The sequence below is a fragment of the Apium graveolens genome, chromosome 5 (assembly GCF_009905375.1).
Source record: "Apium graveolens cultivar Ventura chromosome 5, ASM990537v1, whole genome shotgun sequence".
NCBI classification, from domain to species: Eukaryota; Viridiplantae; Streptophyta; class Magnoliopsida; order Apiales; family Apiaceae; genus Apium; species Apium graveolens.
Genome location: NC_133651.1, coordinates 249,016,418 through 249,022,417, shown reverse-complemented (window position 1 = coordinate 249,022,417; position 6,000 = coordinate 249,016,418). Strand labels below are relative to the sequence as shown.

Sequence of the window (6,000 nt, the reverse complement as noted above, 5' to 3'; positions counted from 1 at the left end):
CCCCAACATGCACATAAGAAATTTTATCGAGATCTGCAGCACTTTTAAGTATAATGGCGTGACTGATGAGGCTATCAAGTTGAGGCTTTTCCCATTCTCACTGAGGGATAAGGCTAAAGACTGGTTATATTCGGAACCAGCTGGGTCCATCACTACGTGGGAAGATCTAGCGCAAAAGTTTCTGGTGAAGTTTTATCCAATGGCAAAGACTGCTGCTATGAGGAGTGCTCTTACTCAGTTTGCGCAGCAACCTACAGAATCTATGTGCGAGGCTTGGGAACGCTACAAGGAAATGTTGAGAAAATGTCCACATCATGGAATGCCGGATTGGATGGTGATCACTGGTTTCTATAATGGTTTGGGGGCCCAATCTCGGCCCATGCTCGATGCAGCAGCTGGAGGCGCCTTATGGGCTAAAAGCTATACTAGGCGTATAATCTTATAGAGACGATGGCTGCAAATGAGCATCAAAATCCAACTCAGAGGATGACGTCAGGCAAGGTAGCAGGTATTCTGGAAGTTGATGCAGCCACCGCTATTGCAGCCCAGCTCCAAGCGCTATCAATGAAGGTCGATTCTCTGGCTACGTATGGAGTTAATCAAATAGCTATGGTTTGTGAGCTTTGTGCAGGTTCTCATGCTACGGATCAGTGTTCTCTTGTCAACGAATCTGTTCAGTATGTGAATAATTATCAGCGACAACAGCAGCCTGTACCAGCGACCTATCATCCTAATAACAGAAATCATCCAAATTTCAGCTGGGGGAATAATCAGAATGCGATTCAGCCAACATATCAGCAAGGAGTGAGTAAACAGTTTAACCCACCTGGATTCCAGCAACCACAGCAGTATGCTACAAGGCAATCATATCCTCAACAGGGAAGTGCAGCTGCACCTACTAGTGCTGATTTTGAGGAACTTAAGCTGTTGTGCAAGAGTCAGGCGGTTTCTATCAAGACCTTGGAAAATCAAATCGGTCAATTAGCCAATGCAGTGCTCAATCGTCAACCTGGCACTCTTCCCAGTGACACGGAAGTACCAGGCAGGAAGGAAGCTAAAGAGCAAGTCAAGGCTATTACCTTAAGGTCTGGAAAAGTAGCTGATGCTGAAAAGGCAAAAGAAGTCGAAGCTGAAGTTAGAGATGAAGAATCTAAGCAAAAGGAGAAAGCGGCGGAACCAAGGAAGACTACTGTTGAACACACTCTGCCTGAGGCTAATACAGGGGAGAAACAGCTATATCATCCACCACCTTTTCCTAAGAGATTGCAGCAACAAAAGCTGGATAGACAGTTTGGGAAGTTTCTGGAGGTGTTCAAGAAACTTCACATCAATATACCTTTCGCTGAGGCTCTGGAGCAAATGCCTAGTTATGCGAAGTTCATGAAGACTATTCTTTCAAGGAAGGTGAAACTGGATGACCTTGAAACCGTTGCTCTCACGGAAGAATGCAGCGCTGTTCTGCAGCAAAAGTTATCGCCAAAACTGAAAGATCCAGGAAGCTTCACCATTCCTTGCACTATTGGAAATCTAACTTTTGACAAGTGCCTTTGTGATTTGGGAGCAAGCATTAATCTAATGCCTTTGTCGATCTTTAAAAAGCTGGATCTGCCTGATCCAAAACCCACTTACATGTCGCTACAATTGGCTGACCGTTCCATTACTTACCCAAGGGGCATAGTTGAGGATGTGCTCGTCAAGGTGGATAAGCTCTTCTTTCCTGCAGATTTCGTTATTCTGGATTTTGAGGAAGATAAGAAGATTCCCATAATCTTGGGGAGGCCTTTCTTGGCTACTGGCCGTACCTTGATAGATGTGCAAAAAGGGGAACTTACTATGCGGGTCCAAGATCAGTATGTGACCTTCAACGTATTCAAGGCAATGAAATTCCCTACAGAAGATGAGGAGTGCTTAAAAGTGGATGTGATTGATTCCGCGGTTACTTCAGAACTCGAGCACATGCTAATGTCTGATGCATTGGAAAAGGCCTTAGTGGGGGAATTTGACAGTGATGATGAAGATAGCAACGAGCAATTACAATATCTGAACGCTTCTCCCTGGAAGCGAAAGCTGGACATACCATTTGAATCTCTTGGTACTTCTGACCTCAAGAACGCTGAAGGGAAGCTCAAACCATCAATAGAGGAAGCACCTACCTTGGAGCTCAAACCATTACCTGAACACTTGAGGTATGCTTCTTTAGGTGATTCATCTACGTTACCTGTTATTATTTTAGCTGACCTTTCAGGTAGTGAGGAAGACAAGCTCTTAAGGATTTTGAGAGAATTCAAATCGGCTATAGGATGGACCATAGCAGACATCAAGGGGATAAGTCCTTCATATTGTATGCATAAAATTCTGTTAGAGGAAGGTAGTAAGCCAACTGTGGAACAGCAGCGAAGACTGAACCCGATCATGAAGGAGGTGGTAAAGAAAGAAATTCTGAAATGGCTAGATGCAAGCATCATTTATCCTATTTCTGACAGCTCGTGGGTGAGCCCCGTACAATGTGTACTAAGAAAGGAGGTATCACTGTGGTCGCAAATGAAAAGAATGAGCTCATCCCTACTCGAACAGTTACAGGATGGAGAGTATGCATGGATTATAGGAAATTGAACAAAGCCACAAGGAAGGATCACTTTCCTCTTCCATTTATTGATCAAATGCTTGACAGATTGGCGGGACATGAGTATTTTTGTCTTCTGGATGGTTATTCCGGGTATAATCAGATTTGTATTGCACCAGAGGATCAGGAAAAGACTACCTTCACTTGTCCATTTGGCACATTTGCTTTTCATAGAGTTTCGTTTGGGTTATATGGCGCCCCGGCCACCTTTCAGAGATGTATGATGGCTATATTCTCTGACATGATTGGAAATAACGTCGAAGTGTTCATGGATGACTTCTCCGTCTTTGGACACTCATATGATGAATGTTTGAATAATCTGCGCGCCGTACTCAAAAGATGCGTGGAAACTAATTTGGTGCTTAATTGGGAGAAATGTCATTTTATGGTGCGTGAAGGCATTATCCTTGGGCATAAGGTCTCTAGCAAGGGTCTGGAGGTGGACAAGGCCAAGGTGGGAGTCATTGAAAATCTTCCCCCACCCAATTCTGTGAAAGGAATCCGTAGTTTTCTTGGTCATGCGGGTTTTTATCGGCGATTCATCAAGGACTTTTCAAAGATATCTAAGTCGTTGTGCAATTTGCTTGAGAAAGATGTGCCTTTCAAATTTGATGATGAATGTTTGGCAGCATTCGAGACTCTCAAGAAGAGTTTGATCACTGCACCAGTTATTACAGCACCAGATTGGACAGAACCGTTTGAGATGATGTGTGATGCGAGTGATTATGCGGTAGGTGCAGTTCTGGGACAGCGCAAGAAAAATATCTTCCATGTGGTCTACTATGCGAGTAAGACTTTAAATGGGGCCCAATTGAACTACACCACTACGGAGAAGGAGCTTTTGGCTATAGTCTTTGGCTTTGAGAAATTTCGATCTTATCTGCTTGGTACGAAAGTAACAGTATTCACTGATCATGCAGCTATTCGCTATCTGGTTTCTAAGAAGGATTCGAAGCCGAGACTCATTCGTTGGGTGCTTTTACTTCAGGAATTTGAGTTAGAGATCAAAGATAGAAAAGGTACTGAGAATCAAGTAGCTGACCATCTCTCTAGGTTGGAGAATCCCGATTCTACTTCACAAGATAGGACGTTAATCAATGAATCTTTTCCGGATGAGCAGTTGTTTGCAATTCAGGAGGAAGAACCATGGTTTGCAGATATTGTAAACTATCTCGTCAGCAATATAATGCCTCTTAATTTGACATCCGCTCAAAAGAAGAAGTTTCTGCATGAGGTGAAGTGGTATATGTGGGATGAACCATATTTGTTTAGAAAGGGAGCTGACCAGATCATCAGGAGATGTATCCCGTTCTGTGAGACGGAGGGGATATTACGAGACTGCCATTCCACGGTTTATGGTGGACACTATGGAGGTGAGAAGACGGTAGCTCGTATTCTGCAAGCAGGTTTTTTCTGGCCTACTTTGTTCAAGGATGCTCATCAGTTTGTTTTAAGGTGTGATCGTTGCCAAAGAGTGGGAAATTTGTCACGGAAAGATGAGATGCCATTAAATGTGATGCTTGAAGTCGAGGTCTTTGATGTGTGAGGAATCGATTTCATGGGGCCTTTTATCTCGTCTTGCAATAATCAGTACATCTTGCTGGCAGTCGATTATGTCTCAAAATGGGTCGAAGTTAAAGCTTTACCAACAAATGATGCAAAGGTAGTACTAAATTTTCTTCATAAGCAAATTTTCACAAGGTTTGGAACGCCTCGGGTAATCATAAGTGATGAAGGATCACATTTTTGCAACCGTAAGTTCACTTCTATTATGCAGCGTTATAATGTGAATCATCGAGTAGCTACTGCCTATCATCCGCAAACAAATGGTCAAGCGGAAGTGTCTAACAGAGAGATAAAGCGTATTCTAGAGAAGGTTGTTTGTCCGTCAAGGAAGGATTGGTCTTTAAAGCTCGATGAAGCTGTTTGGGCTTACAGAACAGCATACAAAACTCCACTTGGGATGTCACCGTTTCAGTTGGTGTACGGTAAGGGATGTCATCTACCGGCGGAGCTTGAGCATAAAGCCTACTGGGCATTGAAGAAATTGAACCTGGATTTAGATGCAGCTGGTAAGAAAAGAATGCTTCAGCTTAATGAACTTGATGAATTTCGACTTCAAGCGTACGAGAATAACAAAATGTATAAGGAAAAGGTGAAGAGGTGGCACGATAGGAAGCTACATCCTAAGTTATTTGTGCCAGGGCAACAAGTTCTGTTATTCAACTCTCGGCTCCGACTTTTTCCTGGGAAGTTGAAATCAAGATGGTCTGGACCTTTTATTGTCAAAACTGTGTTTCCACATGGAGCGGTGGAAATTTTTGAGAATGATTCGGACCAAGCATTCAAGGTTAACGGTCAGCGGTTGAAGCACTACTATGGGGACATGGCAAACTGAGAGGTGGTTAGTGCCATTTGTTGACTACTTGAGAAAGGTACGGAACGTCAAGCTAATGACGAAAAAGAAGCGCTGCGTGGGAGGCAACCCATGAATTATTGTTACAGGAACCCTTAGAAGTTAATAACCTATCCAAAAACACAAAAAATCAGAAAACAGGGGCTGAAAAAAAAAATTCCAGAGACCCTCTGCGCGCCCGCGCAGCTATGCTGAGCGGCCGCGCAGCTTGCTGCGCGCCCGCGCAGATATGCTGAGCGGCCGCGCAGGGGTCGAGTTCCAGAATTTTTTTTATAGTTCAGAGAAAAAAAAATAAATAAATAAAACACAAAAACAGTTGTAGCCCATAAACCCATGAATTATTCCCACTACCCCATCATTTTATCCCTTAATTTCCAAATCCTAATCTAATCCACACCCTATATATACATACACCTATCCTACATATCTCTCACAAAACTTCCTACACTTAAACCCTCTCACAAACATTAAAAATCAGTTCTTACTTACTTTTATTCACGAATCAATGGCACCCAAGAGAGCACGCACTATTGACAGCAGCAGCACAGTTCCTACTGCTGATTCATCGAGGGGTACTGCTGCAAGACCTCGGTTAACTGACAGAGCTGCGGAGGAGGAGTACACTAGGCTGTTGGGGAAGCCGATTCTGAAAGAGAGGGGGTTTTTACCATCAGGGAGGGATGGTGAGTTGTTGCCCATGATTGTAGAGAAGGGGTGGATAGCTTTTTGTGAGTCACCCGAAGCAGTACCGATGAGCGTTGCTCGCGAGTTCTACGCGAACACGAAGGCTGAAAAGAATGGGTTTTCTGCAGTCCGTGGGCTAACAGTTGATTATCATCCTGCGGCGATTCGCCGTGTGATTGGACAGCGAGAGAGGAAGCCCGAGGAGGAGAACTGGAATGAAAAGACTGCTGAGGATTTTGACTTGGATTTGATTTGTGCGACTCTCTGTCGACCGGGC

At 43.8% G+C, this 6,000-nt stretch overlaps 1 non-coding gene across 1 annotated transcript; it reads right to left on the bottom strand.

Moving 5' to 3' along the window:
• Positions 1 to 214: 214 nt before the first annotated feature.
• On the bottom strand, positions 215 to 321 carry LOC141662612 (small nucleolar RNA R71). Its single transcript, XR_012550718.1, has one exon. It is a non-coding gene; the product is annotated as a small nucleolar RNA R71 (small nucleolar RNA).
• Positions 322 to 6,000: the final 5,679 nt, after the last annotated feature.